Below are 17,620 nucleotides of genomic sequence, written 5' to 3' on the forward strand. Positions count from 1 at the left end.
GATAAAAAGGACGAAATAAGAATAAGTAATGGCAAAAGTGCAAAGGTGAGGTTAGCTGGAACGTAAGTAAGCAAGAGTATCATGGGGGATACCAAAGTACAGAGACAGAATAAGCACAGGCGAAGAGAAGCAGAGAGCAAGATGAGAGTAATATCAAAGTTGTATAAGCATGAGCATGCAGAACAACCAATAGAAGTATGAAGTAGTAAAACGAAATGATTAATTAATAAATATATTGCAAGTTAGACAAAGTAATGGTGGAGCATATCCACATTTAGAGTCAGTCAAGTTTGCAAAGTTGAGAAGAATCAATGGATTTAATGGGAGATCTTGATTTGTCCCTCAGGTGAGTTGAAGTGGATGGGCATCAATTGGGATTCAAGAAGTTGATCTGCAGTGTGTAGGTGTATATTTAACGTGTTGATTCTTGGGTATTCTGAAAGTCGGCGAATGAAGAAGGATCTGGCTTGGAAGCGTTATATCCATCAGTGATATTTGAAGAGCTTGAAGTAGGTTATGAAGCTCATTTGGATCTGTGAATTCTGTAGTGGGACCGTCTGAAATGGTAATAATCATTCTTGCGGAATCCAGAAGACCATATCTGATGTTAAGGGATTTCAAGAGAGGTCTCATATCTAGAAATCTTTTCCTTTTAGCTTGGGTAATCCTGGAAAAGTCTGGGGAGATAAAGATTCTGTTGTTCTGGAAGGGCATGGGAGAATTATTCCTGGCAATTAGTAGCATTTGACGCACTTGCTGATGTCGTAGGAAGCAAGCGATGAAAGGTCTTAGTGAAGTGTTATTGTTGGGAACACAGGGTCTAATCCTGTAAGCATGTTGTAGTTCCAATGGGGGAGAGAAGGAGATCCCTAGGACAGAGGGGATCCAATTGGTAAGAAAGTTGATAGGATCATCTCTTTTCAGGGATACCGTAAAAACGAAGATTGTCCCTACGATTTCTGTCCTCTAATTCCATAACTTCGCTTTCCAATTGTGCAAGTCTCACTTGCATGCTCTCAAGGCCCTCCACTCTCTCCTCCACAATACCAACTCTTTCTTCCCTTTCATCAAGGCTGCCGGTGAATGACTTAATATAATGTTTAAAACCTTAAATTTCTTGTTGTATGGAGGAGGAGTGGGAGTTCAATGAGGAAATAGAGGACAGAATATTGCCAAGTTCCTCTAACATTTTTTCCATGCAAGCACTGAATGGTGCATTGTCAGGCGATGTTCTAGTTTTAGTGAAATCTGCCAAGTTTAAGGTTATAAGATATCAGCAATGCGACTGAAAATGAAAGAAAATCAGATGCACTTCAAATAGAATAAGATGTGGATTTTGCCATTCCGCAACTGAAGGTCAATAACAAGTAGGTCTAGTTAAGTTAAGTTGAGTTCGGTTGGTGAGGTCTGGAAATAACGTAATTAAAGAGCCGGACCATGGAAAGAGAGTTTGCTGTCATGAACCATCGGACGTGTCCTTTCTGGACTTTCTGGTCCCTGACCCATAGGGGCTTGCACTCAGCAGCACTCCCAACAAGGCCGCCGAACGCGAAATACTGTTTACCAGTTTCTGTGCCGTACGCATTATGTTCTATAAAGCGGACACGCCCCTGCGGCCCTGCACGTCTCAACGCTACCGCTTGCCGTGGCTAGATGTGTGCTGCCGCAGTTCGCTTGTGTTTTTGCTTTGATTCCTGGTTCCCGATTCCCCTATATTCCTCCTCCTTCATTTCCCCTCCTTCTGTCCTCATGGCATCCTGGATCTCCATGCACTCGTCTTCCGTATGCACTCTTACTGTTTTCCTGGATTTCCTCGGACTTCCCGGACATCTGAACGTTCCCAGGACTCGGAACACTGAACGCATGCTGGAACCCGAGGACCTGCACTCAGGGTTATACAAGACCCGAACTCTACGAAAGAAAACTCCATTGAACAACTCCCACAAACAACAAAGACAGGTGAGAAGGGGGGAAACCTGCGACACTTCCACGTCAAAGGAGGTAAGTAGAGGGCCAGTTGTCCCAAGACCATTGAAATAATTGGTTATTTGACCAACATGTAATAATGCCTAAACATATCCAGATATGATGTCTTTATGTTTCATAGTAAAATGCATGCAATTATGAGCCCAAGGATTTAATATTATAATTCTTGTGAAGCTAGGCAGTTCTTGATAGATAAAAGCTTCAAGTGGTCTTGACAATTAAAATACCAAGCAGCTCCAAATCGCAGGTTACAAATATGTAAGACAAGGAAAGTATCTAGAAGGAGCAGCAAATTACTAAAAAGTGCTGAGGGTCTATGTTTTGAAGATATTTTCCTTAATAATACTGCAGTCAGTCAGCAAAAATCTAAAAGGTGCTGTTCAGTTAAGTAATAAAGAAGAGTTAATCAAGAACAGTTCCAAAAGTGTTGAAAATGCAGTATATATTTTTATCTTTGCTTCCCGTGTGTTTAGGAAAGGCAGAATCCTCCTGGAAGTGCTATACCATTGTTTACGGCCTTTGTAATGAAGAAACGCGTTTCCTTAACGCGAGTGGGTCATCTCCCTTTCGCAAGCTGCATCAGCTGACAGAACGTGTCGGCCAAACACATGACGCAAGGCTGGCGCTGCAGGCCTTGCCCACCATCCCAGCCGAGCTATCTGTCAAAGTTCACCGGCAGAGTCAAACGAGCACAACAAGGAAAGAATGCCGTGGAACACAACAAAACTAATTTCCTGGGATAAAGCGCCGGACATAAGTTCACCAATGCAAAGAGCCATAAGGAGCAATATGACGAGGTAAGAGGTTTCTGTGGGAAGAACGGGTGCCATGTGGAGAAGGCGGCCAGTTTGTCAGAGGATGTGCTCGAAGACTGCCACTCCCACTCAGTCACTTTGCACTTGCGTTTCAGAGCGGCCAGGTCGGAATCATACCAGGAGTTGCACTTGGAGGCAGGCGTCGTGCAGATCCTCATAGCAGGGGCAGGGATGTCCAGAGTGTTGGAAACTGAGAGTTGAAGATTAGAGGGGGCTATATCAGAATGAGAGGAAGAGGAAGGAGTGGGAGGGGGAATGAAGGTGGCGGCAAAAGCGGCAGCTGACACGGCAGCTGACATGCGCTTCATCAGTCGTAAGAAGGAAGCTGGCAGTGCGGATGGAGGCTTAGCCGAGGGACCAAGGATGCCCAGGTGAGACGACAGGAAAGCATGATCAGACCAGGAGAGAGGGGTAACGAGAGGGTTAGCAATGGGCGGTCTGAGGAGATGAGAGAATCCAAGGTCTGTCCGGCAGAATTCATCGGACCAGAGGGAAGAATAGAGAGGGAAGGAGAGTCACAGAGGTTGCGGAAAGACCGAAAGGCGGCATCAGGGGAGTCAAGGTGAATATTGAAGTCTCCTAGGAAGATGAGCTTCGAGGCGGTAAGGAGAGAAGGGGTACCTTCAGACCATTTCCGAGAGGACCTGTAGATGTTGGCCAGAGTCAGAGAGAGGCCAGGGGAGACACTGAGCCGGCAGACAGGGCATTCAAAAGAGGAATAGGTCTGAGTGTGTATGATAGTACCCAGAGGCTGGGAGGATAGCTTAGGGGCAAGGGGTTTCTCTTGGAAGCAAGACAACACATAGGAACACAGGTTTGAATCCTAGACTTGTGCTTAGAAACAGATCCCCGGTATTAACCGTGTTATAAAAGAACAATTATAATTATAGTAGCAGGGTCCCACTCAGGGAATATAGGGCCACTCTGCCCTCAGGCTGGTTAAGCCTGGGTTTAGAGAGGATCTTGTAACCCTCAGGGAGGAGAGTTTCAAAACTCGTGACAGAGCTATCCGTGAACCATGTCTCAGTGAGAGCGAGGGAGCTAAGTCGAGGTCCTCAAGAAGGTGGCAGATTTCAGAGGAGTGTTTGACAGCAGAGCGAGAGTTGAGGGTGGCTAAGTGGAGCAGGTTGCCGCTTTTGAAGGTCTTCCGCGGAAGGGTACAGGAGTGTAGTACATCTGTCGGGGATGGCAGAGGAGCCAGAGGGATGATAGAGGAAGTGGCAAGGGGGGGCAAGAGAGGGAGGAGGAAGAGGAGGAAGTTGTTTAGAGACAGGAGATGCCTATCAAGAAGGAGGAGGTTGGGCTGAGAGCCATAGGCTATGACAGTGCCATTCTGATAGACATTAATGAGGGCCCTGGAGGAAAAGATGGATGCCAAGAGTAGCTCCCAATGGGTGCCACTATTAATGGGAGAGGAAGAGACAGGGGAGAGTATAAAGATCATGTGGGGAACCCAGTGGTCTGGGGAGGGAACAAAAAAGAGGATGTTGGTGAGGGTCTGCCTGGAAGAAGCATTGACATAGGTGTCAGCAATAGGCAGGCGAAGGTTGGAGACTAGGAGATCCTTTTTGAACGTTCTCATTCCAGCCTTTGACAGAGGGGCCGGATAGGTGATAGAGAAGAAATTAGAGAATATGGGGGAGAATGAGAGCACCATTTAGAAGGAGGGGGCAGGGGAGTAAGGAGCTGCAGAGCACAACCCAAATAGCCACACAGCGATGTAACGGTCAGGCCAAGAGTGAAGGGATGAGGCAGGGTTACAGCAATAGCAGAGTGGCACGATCATTAAAGCCGAGACCTGAACGGAGAGAACAGGGGGGGAGTTAAGAAGCTAAAAAAACAACAGCAATTTTAAAAGCAAGCAGATTTAACTTTTTTAGCAAGTGAGTAAAAGCATACTTTCCCAAACACAAAACAGAATTTACAAGTAGGCAGATTGGAGTTTCCTAAAAGGTGGGTAAAAGCATACTTTTGCAATCATAAAGCAGAATTTACAAAGTAGGCAAATTGACTTTCCAACACGTGGGTAAATACATACTTTTCCAAACATGAAACAGAATATATAAGTAGGCCGATTCGACTTTCTAAACAGGTAGGTAAAAGCATACTTTCTCAATCAATAAACAGAATAAACAAGTAGGCAGATTTAAATTTTCCTAGAAGGTGGGTGAAAAGTATACTTTTTTTTTAAAATCCAGTAATTGCAGAGTACGTACAATCTGATAAACAGTATACTGGGGTCAGTGACAAGAAGACCTGATCTGAGGAAGGTGAGCAGCAACTGAGGATTGAATGCAAGAGGAGCAAGATACAGATTTGGTGGTCAGCCGGTGAGGAGGAAGTCAATGAAATGAGGATGGAGGTCAGTATGAATGGTCCGTGATAAGGGCGGAGGTGCAGGCAGTCAAGAAGATATATCAGGCTCTTATGCAGGAGCATGGAGGATGGGGGGACGAGGTGAGGCAAAACATTGTGCTGAAGGCAGAATTGAAAAAGAGATGTGGCTCAGGAGGGAGAAACGGGAAGATGAGAGAAGGTAAATAAAGTGGTGGAGAAAGAAGGCAAGGCAGTGTTCAGTTGTGCCAAACCTGGAGCAAGAGAGGGCGCATCGGGGGGAAGCGCTCTGCCGTAGACAGAAAGACCAGCAATGTGGGGCCCTATGCAGACGCTCACAGGAGGCAAAGAGTGGATCAGAAGGAGGAGAGGCCTAGCTGTCATGAACTACAGAACACGCCCCTTTTGGACTTCCTGGTCCTTGTCTCAACGGGGCTTACACTCCCTTGTACTTCCAACATGGCCGTCCACTGTGAAACACCTTCCTCGCTCTACACCTTGGACGTAGTGCGTTCTATTAATAGACCACCCTTCCCGCGACTCCCGAGTCTCAATGCTATTGCGAAGTAGCGACCAGACTTGTGCTCCATAGCTCGCGGTATTGTTTTCCTTGCTTCTTACAGCCAACCCCATTCCTAGTCCCTTTCCTTCCTTTCTTGATTCCTGGACTTGTGTGCTGGTAGCGCACTCTGTAAATTTCCTGGATTCCTAGATCCTTGCATCCCGGAACCTTTGAACGCACGCTGGAGTTGGAAGAGATTCGTGCAGCCTTATTCAAGACTCAATCCGTCCGCAAGAAGGCATCGATCAAGAAATCCAGCAAAGATCGAACTCAGGTGAGAAGGGGGGAACTCCTTGACACTAACTAAGGTTAGTAGTTAGAATTTTTGGCTGCCCTTTGAGGAGGAAATAAATGTCAACTGAAGGGGCCGGGGAAGGAGAAAAAGTTTCCTGTCGAGTGTCGTCTCAGAGTACAGTAAGTCACTAACTTTAGTAAAGACATTATTATGGGGTTACAGACTCGGTGCAGGCGTGGGTAAGGGGTTTTATTGAGTAGGACTAGAGGTGTGAGGTGTGCGTGTGCCAAGCCACTGTGCCTTTCAGAGCAGATTTATCACCGAGTCTCTTAGCTATTAGTTATGCGGCTAAAAGAAGGAAGTTGCAACAAAACCATGCCAAATAATTATTTGGCATGATTTTGTTTAAGGAATGCTGGATATGTGCAGCATAGTAAGAAGGGATGCAATGTATACCGTGTGCTGTGTATAATGATTCCGTGTCCGTGTGCTGTGTTGTAATATTAGTAAAGTTACATCTTGCCAGTGAGATTTGTGGGGAATAATTATGCTAAATTTAAATTAAATGTACCGATAATGATGGCAAAGTAAATGTGTTGTGGTTTGCGAAAACACAGCAGATGGTTTATCACAACCATGTGATAAACAACCATGTTTAGCCACCCAGGGAGGGTTAGGGTCTCCAAAAACCACTCCTGAGCTTTGCTGCCCTCCCCCCCCCCACAGAATCCCACTAACAGGAAAATATCTATGACACGTGGTGGTTCCATGTGTTAATTCCGCCGAAAAATATTGCAATGCAAAAATATCGCCATATTTTTGCAGCAAAATTCACACATTGACCCTGCGGGGTACACCCCTGCATCATTTTCTAATGTGCGGGGGACAACCCCGCTCCCACATAATATCCCCCCCAAAAATATCGCGTATGGCGAACCTAACGGCCATATCTACGGTAATATTTTTGTTGGGGTATTATGTAGTGATACCCACGTGGTGCCCTGCATTACACAAAAACGCGAACAGGAGCGGGTGTCCTGCCCAAGAGGTCTTGAAACAGCAATGCGGGTACCTGCCTCCAGTGGGGGATGGTTCCCTAGGGTGGCGGCGAAGCCCCACCCTCCTTTCTGCTTCCACTGTAAGAGCCTTTGTACATGGGCTTTGTCTCTCTGACTTGACTTGTTTATTGGGCAAATTTTGTGTAAGGTGTTTTTCCCTCTGGTATCTAAAAAGGTGGTTACAACAACCTGTAGGAGCCCTGAGCATGGGATATGTACACCTTACCGCACACATGTGCGAATTGACAACCCAGGGGGCGATGAAGTGCCTCTTCTGTGAACCGTTTAGCCCTTGTGGCTAAGTCTGATTTGTGTGCACCATGGTTAAATAAACAGTGGCAGACCAGTCTCATTTGACCAACTTGACATCCTGGTTTTGTTTATCAGACAGAAAGTTGTGCAGATAGGTCCTTGGTATAACATCATTATATAACATCAATGGTCATACATGAGAAAGTCAGTTTACAATTGGCACATATATAAATGGATCTCATAGATTGGGTCACCTGGGGGTAAGTTGTTTCACCTCTGGTATATGGGTAATTAATTATTAGCAATCGGGTCACTGGTAAACCAGTCAGTACACATATGGTACATACATAAGTGCATCACATAGGATGGGTCACCTGTGGGCAAATTAATTTACCTCTGGTAAATTAATAAATAACTTATAAATTAGAGCACTGGTACACCAGTCAATTCACATTTGGCACATACATAAATGCATCTCATAGGATGGGTCACCTGTGGGCACATTACTTCACCTCTGGTAAATGAATAAATAACCTTCCTTCAATACAGGTTATGGCGGAGCCCTGGCCCCTCTGGTCGCTACACTTTAGTTTGCTCTGATCGACCCTCATCCTATGTGAACATTTGCTCCCCATACTTTCCCTTGAAGGGTGGAAAGTATACACTACACCGCAATGGTTGGACCACCAGAACTGCCGGACGCGTGTAAGCCTCTGCAAAAACACAGTGGGGGGTTTAGCGAACGGGCCTGTGACTACTCCTATCACTGCTCCTAGGCTTGTGGGTTTCTCCATTTTTAAAATCTTATCATTCTATTTTGTGGTCCCTTTTCTTCATCTGACTAACAATTCTGAAAGGTCTCTTCCCCCTCAATTTTGACAGGAATTACACACTTAACCAATATTGCCTGTGTGTCGCAGGCGTAAGTATTCTGCCACACAGTTGTAAATATACGTTTCTCCCCCTCACTTTGTCCCTCCCACCTCGTAGCCAGTACCCGAGGCTTAGTGTGAAAACGCCCCGCCTCTGCCTTAGCAAAGCAGTGCCGGCCGCATGGGATACTCAGCCCGATCTTACTCTCACGACTCCGGGCCGACACAACACTCTCGACCCAGCGTTGGGGAGAGCCATGAGCCAGCCTGAAACAGGGACGCCTTGGGGAGAGCCATGAGCCAGCCTGAAACAGGGACGGCCGCAGGGGACCTCTCTGGTTCTCCGTGAGCTTCTCTCACTGCGCGCTGCTCTGGGCACTATATATGAACATCCACCCTGCCCACCAGGTGCGGATCTCTGGGGGCCTTCTGACAGGGCTAGAGGTCAAAACACCTCTGCCACACGCTCACCTCACTCCCCCTCCTGCTGGACCATACCAAGTCCTACCGGGACCTCTCGCCTGGAACACGCTACGGAAAGCGGGAGAGTGCCTTTTAAAACAAAACACGCACTCAGGGCCCATTTACACAACAAACCTGCATGAAATGCAGCTTTACACTTGCATGAGAGCCGGTCGGGGCCATGCAGCAATCCGGCCAGAGCCATCAGCCGGTCACTTCAAAGTCACTTCACACCTATGTGACCTGCTGCAGTTGGTTTCTCTTTGTTGTGTTCTTGCCCCCATTTTGAAGTGGGGGAAGAGATGGCCAAGTGGTCTCCAACATGGCTCCGACCACACCATTTTGTCATCATTGTTGCCAGTGCCACCTCGGGCCCAGCACCTCTGAATTTTCCCTACCCAACCAACACTGGTGTAGCATATATGCCACTGCCCGAGCATTTTTCTTTTTGATTGTGTTGACCCAGGGTGCTGGAGAGGACCCAAGGATTAGAGGTCTGGAAGGGCACCAGCACCCATTGAGGCCATGGTTGAAGTAAGTGAAGAGACAGTCACAGGTCCCAGGTCTGGAGGACCCCGTAGATACCCCGCCATGTTGTTGGCATTATTTTGGGGAGTGAAAAGTGACTGCTGCTGAGGAACTATAGGTCGTCACGGAGAGAAAAGTGTTCAGTGGATTTAACGTTGGCTGGAGTGATGGTGCTGGATTGGCATTAGCTAGAGTGATGGTGCTGGATTGGCATTGGCTGGAGGGATGGCGCTGTGATTGTTCACTCTAAACCGTAGCCTGCCTGCATCCCATTGCATCACAATGTTACATTGTTTTCCTTCTATGAATCTGCTTTTATAGCGCAATCGTACATACTAAACAATGACACTGTTTTTTTCGACTGGTTCATGTATGCTCATAAAGCAACATGTGCATGTTGTTTTCTTTTCAAGAAACATTATGGTGATTGCGACAATTATTTTAAAAACAAGCATTGGCATTTGGCAATGCCAACAGTTTGGGCTTTTATGTAGGCATGGGAAAAGCACTTTCATAGTAGCATTAACTGCCCGTCGATGGTGACAGGTACAAAATGGTGCAGCTAGTACCTGGGATTCTAATAGCAGTGCCAAGCAAATGCCTAATACTTATACACAAGCCAATACTGTTGGCTTTGCCAATGCTTGTTTTTAACAGGAGTTCAGTGAATGTCAAATAGTCCTTCTAAATGGAGTGGTTGAAGGCAGACCTGGTTAAGACATTTTTACATTTACAGCTCCAATTAAGTCATTATCTCTCAGAAGACTGTTTTGAAAAAAACACTGGCAGGCTGTGTTTGATGGTAATGCTATTGAGAAAGGGCTGTCTACCACTGGAGACGCTGTGACCTGCTGCCTTGATTTACTGTGGATGTTAACTGAACATTACTGGAACGAAAACAAACATTGGAACTGCCTGCTTTTTTCTTCCAAGTCCTGTGGTCTCCGCCCCTTTCCCCCCACAATCCATATAGCCTCATGATAAAGCTAGATCAAAAAGTTCCCAGGAGCATGTATTTTGCACAGGGAGGAGCAGGAAGTGCGTGGGAATGGCCATAGGGATTAGCTTGGTCATGGTCAGTCAATGGGTGAGTAAATAACTAAGCAATACCTACAAGCTGTCTGTCCCTCCTCATATGCCATTTCTCCCTAGCTGTACAAATACAATACTGGTGGCAGTACTACAATTTCAATGTACCCACTTGTCCACATTAGTATTTTAGTCAGCGGACCCAGCAGCTACACTGAAAACAAAGCCATGGTTCTGTTAACAGGATGTAGCGCAGGTGAGGGCTTGCAGTCACGTTTCTGCGTGTGGGGGTCACTTCATGAAGGCATTAAGTGGTTAACAAGTAATATTTTAGCTTAGTTTCTCCCCTTTCAGAAAATGCCTAAAATCCCACCTTAGTAAGAGGATGAACGCATATGAATGAAACAGCATGACAAAATGATATTTTTTCATCATTACTGGCTATCTATATAATTAATTTCTTCATGCATACACCATAGTACCAGCTGTTCTCAATACAAGCTGCTGTAAAATACACGATCACATATGCACACGTAAGTATAATGTACCACCATTAGTTAAGCAATATGCCCCGAGCGGCGGGGGGCATTACCGACTCAGGTAATGCCCCGGGGCCCATAGTTATAGGGCAGAGCGAAGCAATTTTTCAACAAATTTCACGGGGGGGGGGAGAACCCTGCTGCACCCCGATGCTGTGGGCTTGTTCGCTGCCCTGGCTTGCTCACAAACACACCCCGGGAAATGTACACCCCACCATCTTTCAAACTAACCAGCCACCACTGCTCCTGGGCCTCTCCAGCACGAGGCTCAAAATTCCAGTTCAACGATATCAGAACCTTCAAGGGCCAAGACTCTTCTCTGCAAACTCTCTTGCCTTAAAAGGCCTGATATATCAAAACAACAAACAAACAAAAGTTCCTTCGGTAATCTTGTACCTTGGGCGGTTGCTCTTGGTTCCTTCGATCTCCCTCTGCCAGGCTCGGATCCTTTTTGCATCTTGAGCCTCCCTCCGTTGGGTTCACTACGGCCTTTCAAATGCAACTTGTAACTTCCCACTGCGGACAACCCTTGGCCGGGTTCACTCTTATTTTCACAGTGTTCACTGGGTGTATTACTCTTCACCCCAACTCACAGGCATCCCTCAAACTGGGTTTCACGTTTGCCAAATATACAGTTCACTTCACATTCTCACAATGCAGGATTCACTTCCCTTGGCTTTCTCTTGGCAATGGGTCAGAGACTTTCGAGTGTACAAGAGATTTGACGTGCCCCTTGTAGGACCACTCTGACACCTCACGCCGCCCTTTCCTAGGGCCTTCTGGTTCTTGCAGTTTCAACGCTAAAGGGTCCTTCGAATGAGCACCTATGTGGTGCCTGATCACTCTGCAGCTGGCCCTTCTCTGGGCTTCCCCCAAAAGTTCAAACACACACAAGCTCTTTATTCTCAAGTTCTTGCGTTCATCTAATGTTGCTGCTTGCAACCTTGGGCTCAATATTATTCGGCTCGCTATCAGTTTCCTCCGACTCACCGATTGTGCCGGGTCCGCTGGCTTGGCTTGCTTCTGGACTGAAGGACGGTACCACAGAAGCCAGCATGCCTCCCCACCTGCGTTATCAATGCAGGAGGCCCCTGTGCACTGTTGACATCGGTCACTCCACACGTCAGCTGTATTTCCTGGTCTTGTAATTCCCTTTTCGGAGGCTTCGCGGGCCTGAGTTGAAAAGGGCAAGGGCAGTTCACTCCTTCGTCGTCCTTCCCAGTCTCACTTGCTTTCTCCTCTGTTTGAACTGCCTGTTTGGAGTAGCTGTCTCCTCATGGGTTTGGCCTTGCTTGTAATGTGTTTTCATGCGCTGCCTTTTATCCCTGTGGGTAAGGTAAAGGGATGTCAGGTGAGTGAGATTATTGTCAATTGCCCGACTCTGCATGACCCTTGTGTCGGGACATGTCAGGTAAATGGCTCTGATGTTAGTCCATTGTCTGTTATGGTGAAAGAAAGTGTTTGTGTCAGGAAAGGGGGCGAGGGGGTTAGAGCTTCAAAACATCCTACAGGGTAGGATTGAGAAAGGGTGTTTTATAAGGAAGGAAGGGGGTACAGCATCTCACCCATCGGCGTCCCACTTCCACTCCTTGAGGACCCCCAATCCAGGTGATCCTCCTGCACTGGTCCACCCCCAGGAACTGGATCCAATAGTGATGGCCGTGTCCTGACAGATCCCCGGACACTAGTCAGGGAGACACCTTCAGGTTTCTCACACATGAAAGGCCATACAAACCAGATGGAAGTGTGAGAAACCTGTAGGCGTCTCACTTGCTAGCCCCTGGGGTCTGTCATCCAGGTGACCAGGGCAAGGCCATCACTATTGGATCCAGTTCCTGGGGGTGAACCAGTGCGGGAGGATCACCTGAATGGCGGGGTCCTTGGGGCGTAGAAGTGGGACGCTGACGGGTGAGACGCGGTACCCCCTTCCTTATAAAACCTTTTCCAATCCTACCTCTTAGGATATTTTGAAGGTCTACCGCCCCCGCCCCTTTTGCGACACAATCACTTTCTTACACCGTAACAGACAACGGACTAACACCAGAGCCGTTTACCTGACATGTCCCAAAACAAGGGTCAGGCAAAGTCAGGCAAATTACCAGAATCACACATACCTGATGGCCCTTTCCCTTCCCCACAGGGATAAAAGGTGGAGCACAAGAGCACAATATGAGCGAGGCAGAAACGCACAACTAGAAAGCTAACCCAGCACACCAGTTCAAGAAGAGGAGAAAGGCAGACACAACCGAAGGGTGACAAGGAGAGATGCAACCTTGCCCTTTCCAACCCAGGCCTATGCAACCTCTGTGGAAGGAACCGTAAGACTGTGAACAATAGCCGACGTGTGTTACAGCAGATGGCAATGGTACACAGGGCCCTCCTCCGCTGATAGCCAAGCCGGGGAGAGATGCTTGCCACGTGGTACCGTCCTTGACTCCATAGACAAGAAAAGCCAAGCAGTTCATCACAGCTGGTGAGTCGAGGGTAGAGCCGATAAGAAACTGAACTGTGTTGAACAAAAGTAGCAAATGGCTAATTGAAGACAATACAAAGAACTGTTAATATGAGAGAGGGAAAACCAGCTACAGAAGAGCCACACACCACGTGGGTGCTCACTCGGGAAACTCTAGGCGATTACCCTATTGTTGAAACTACTGTTACCAGAAGGCAATGGGAAAGGCACGAGAAAGGGGTCAAAGTGGTCATACATGGGTCTAGTAAAATCCTCTGTACAGTCGAAAGTCTTTGGCCGGCAGATGATTGTAAAGCTAATGGAAGTGAATACAGCGTCGTAAGAAAGTAGAAGGAATTGTGTGATTGGCAAAAGTTGGCAAGAGTGAACCTGGCGGAGGGAAGCTGATGAAGAGGGGCCAAAGCCTAAAAGTCCCGATGAACAGTGTATTGACAAGAATGAACCCGGCAGAGGGATGTCCACAGTGAACTGTTTAAAAAGACAAAGATGTTGTGAATGCCAAAAGAGAAAACGTGTGAAGGAGAGCCGTAGTGAACCCGACAGAGGGAGGCCGCTATTTGAGAAGACTCTGAGCCTGGAAGAGGGGGATCCAGGGGTGAGAAGCAATCATCCTAACGACACGCGAACATCATGGATAAAGTGTGTGAATACAAGCCAATGATGAACCCGACGGAGGGAGACTGATATTCCCCAGAGGAGGGGGACCCAGGGGTGAAGAGTCATCACCCTAAGCGCAATCCGAAGGGTACTGGCAGAAGAAGGGACTGCTATTGATCATTCTATAGGAGCTGTGGTGGGGGAGTTGCCGGAGTTAGAAATTTTGGGATGTTTTTGATGAGCAAATCGCGTGGAAACTAAATCTGCACAGACCTTTTGACTGTAGAATTGAATTAGAACCAGGTTTGATTTTGCCAAATAGTACAGTATATTCTCATACTGAGAAAGAGAATTAGTTTTTGAAAGAATACTTAACAGAAAATCTAGCTAAAGGTTTTATCCACCATTCCAAGTCGCCAGCGGCTTCTCCTTTGTTTTTTGTATCCAAGCCCGATGGTTCTCTTAGAACTATTATTAATTATAGGGCGGTAAACAAAGTAACAGTCAAGAATAGATATGCCCTCACTTTAATCTCTGAGATGTTGAATCAGATTCAGGGAGCTACAGTCTTTTCAAAGCTTGATCTTTGCGGAACATATCATTTGGTAAGGGTACAGAAGGGGGATGAGTGGAAGACGGCCTTCAAGACCCAGTTTGGACTTTTTGAGTATTTGGTGATGCCCTTCGGACTCTGCAATGCTCCAGCTGCCTTCCAATACTTTATTGATGAGGTTCTTTGTGAGTTTCTGGATGTATTTGTTATAGTGTAAATGATGATATTCAGATTTCTTTTGTCTGATTTGGATCAACATCGAGATCATGTACGGTTGGTGCTTAAAAAACGTTGAGAGAATCACTCATTTGCCAAACTTGAAAAGAGTCAGCTCCATACTGACTCTATGGCATTTCTAGGGTTTGTAATTTCCCCCAAGGGTTTGGAGATGAATCCAAGAAAGATGCAGGCAATTTGGGATTGTCCTTCTCCCACCAAGGTTAAAGAAGTGCAAAGTTTTCTCAGGTTTGCTAATTTTTACAGAAGATTTATTGAGGGATTTTCTCGTCTTGTTACACCCATTACTAAACTCCTTAAAAAGGGGGTGACATTTGTCTGGGGTCCTGAGGCGGCAGAGTCATTTAAATCATTAAATAATAATGTCATTACTCGTCTGATTTTAATACATCCAGATCCATCTAAACCTTTTTTTGTCGAGGCCGAGGCTTCCAACTTGGCGATGGGGACAGTTCTTTCTCAAAGACACAAGGTTACAGGCCAACTGCATCCAGGGGCTTTTTTCCCTAAGAAATGTTTACTGGCTGAGATAAACTATACGATTTCAGATCGTGAGCTTTTAGCAATCAAATCTGCTTTTGAGGAGTGCTGTCATCTTTTGGGAGCTAGACATATGGTGACTGTGTTGACTGACCATCGAAATTTGCTTTTCCTTAAGTCTGCAAAGACTTTGACTCCTAGACAACTAAGATGGCCACTCTTTTTTGCAGATTATGATTTTGTAGTCACATTTAAACCTGGCTGTTTAAATGGTAAAGCAGATGCTTTGTCTCAGCAGTTTCCTGGAAGTGAGTCTAGGTGTGAATGTGAACCTTTGCCTTTGATTGATTCTGAATGCTTTATTCTGGCCGGAACTCTGGTCGACTGGAATTTAGCAGATGAAATTAAGAAGGTGATGTCATTTGTTCAGATGGAGGAATGGGAACATCAGGATCCAGCTCGTAGTATCAGGAATGTCTTGCCGTTCTTGGATGAGGAGTTGTATTTTCCTTCTTTAGAGTTGAGGGAGAGAATTTTCAAGAATTTTCATGAATCCAATCTGTCAGGTCATCCAGGTTTCCGGAAGACTTTGGAGTTAGTAAGAAGAGAATTTTGGTGGGAGACTATTAGAAAGGATACTTAAAATGTTGTTAAGACGTGCGCTGTGTGTGCGCGTGCTAGGAATTTAGCTGGGAAGCTGGCAGGCCTTTTGAAAACTTTACCTGTGCCTCCACGCGCTTGGCATACTATCTTAATGGATTTTATCTCAGCTCTTCCTAGGGATCAGGGCTGTTCTTCTATTCTAGTTGTGGTGGATCTTCTTTCCAAGGAGGGTCATTTCATTCCGATTAAGGGAGAAGTCACTGCAGAGAGTTTAGCTCACATTTATTTACAAGGGGTGGTCAGGTTACATGGGTAGCCTAGTAAGATCATTTCTGATAGGTGTTCTCAGTTTGTTGCCAGGTTTTGGAGGGCTTTTGTACACAACTGGGAATGGAAGTTAGCTGAACAACCGGTTATCATGCAGAGAATAACGGACAGGTGGAGAGGGTCAATCAGGAATTGGAGAAATATCTCAGGTGTTATTTGGAAGAGTGTGAGAACTGGGTGAAGTTAATTTGGTTGGCGGAATATGCCTATTATAATTGTGATAAGAATTCTATATCTATGTCCCCATTCTTTTTAGGAAAAGGGTTTTCATCTGCGCTTTTTATGTGATGAAGTAAAGAGAGAGGGGGTTAACCTGGCAGTTGAGGTTCGCCTTCTTGCTTTGAGGGACAATCTTGAACGAGCACAAAAGGTTTTATTTGAGAGTAAGGTTAAATATAAGAAATTTGCTGATGCCAAAAGGAGGTCTAGTCCAGAGTATAGGGTGGGAGATTTAGTTTGGTTATCGACAAGGCATTTGAGGATTAAGGGGAGGAATACATTCAGTCCTTGTTTTGTGGGTCCTTTTGAGATAGAGAAGGTGGTTAATCCTGTTGCGGTTAGACTGAGACTACCTACTAGCCTTACGGTGCAGCCAACTTTTCATGTGAGTCTTTTTAAACCAGTTATTAAGGGAACCAGATTAAATACTACCCCTTGTTCATTTCAGGTGGGAGATGGGTCCGAAGAATATGAGGTCAAGGGAATTTTGGATTCTAGGAAGGTTAGAGGAAAGCTACAATATTTGATTGGAAATGTTTTGGGCCTGAGGAGCGAACTTGGGAGGAGGCTTCTGATGTACATGCCCCACAGTGGGTTACTAGGTTCCATAGAAGATATTCATGCAAACCAGACAGGGCTTTGAGGAGGGGTTACTGTCAGGGATCTCCAGTGTAGTAGTACTTTAGGCAACTCACTAGTCATTGGATTGGGGGGGAATTAACATTAGGTGGTAGAAATTGTGCTTATTTCTTTCTTTTCTTAATGGGGTTGGCCTTAACTGTGTTATTTAGAGTGGGTACACTTGCCCAAGCCAGGATGGAATTTTAATCCGGTGATCTGATTGGCTGGGCTATTCACAAGGTCAGTTGGAAAACATTCTCAACTGCCTTTGTCCAGCTGAGAAGGTCAGGATCCAGGAAGCTCACAGGTTTGAGGCCTTTACTCTTGGGCCCAGTCAGGATATGTTCTGAAGGAGGACAGTGTTTCTGAGGAAGTCGATCAATCTAAGGAACCTGTGTATGCAGACAACATTGTCTAAGCTAAGTGAACAAGCAACAAAAGATCTTATTTATAATTGCTTTGTGAGAGAATCTCTTCAGTTTAAAGTAAAAAATTTACTTAGAACTATTTGAAAAGGTTTCGTGATCTGAAGAAGATACAATTCACATTTGCTTGCCTGAGAACCCTTTAAACTGTGTACGCTTGTTTTTCTTTTTCGTTCTGTTGTCTGCTTTAAATTACTGTGCGTCTCGTTTTGTTTATTTTTCACTCCGATGTTGAGCAATCAATCGGAGTATTGCGTCAGTAGAAGCCTTGTTGGCAGGAAAACTCTTGTGAGTGTTTACAGTGTTTCCCTTGCTGAGGCAACAGCGTGTTTTTAGCCCATAGAGTAAAATTGCTGGGTTATCGCACACGAGCATGTCATCTCAAGATCGATTGCTTTTTCTTTGTACGGCAG

This window comes from Ambystoma mexicanum, chromosome 2p, assembly GCF_040938575.1.
Source record: "Ambystoma mexicanum isolate Mex_15411 chromosome 2p, UKY_AmexF1_1, whole genome shotgun sequence".
NCBI classification, from domain to species: Eukaryota; Metazoa; Chordata; class Amphibia; order Caudata; family Ambystomatidae; genus Ambystoma; species Ambystoma mexicanum.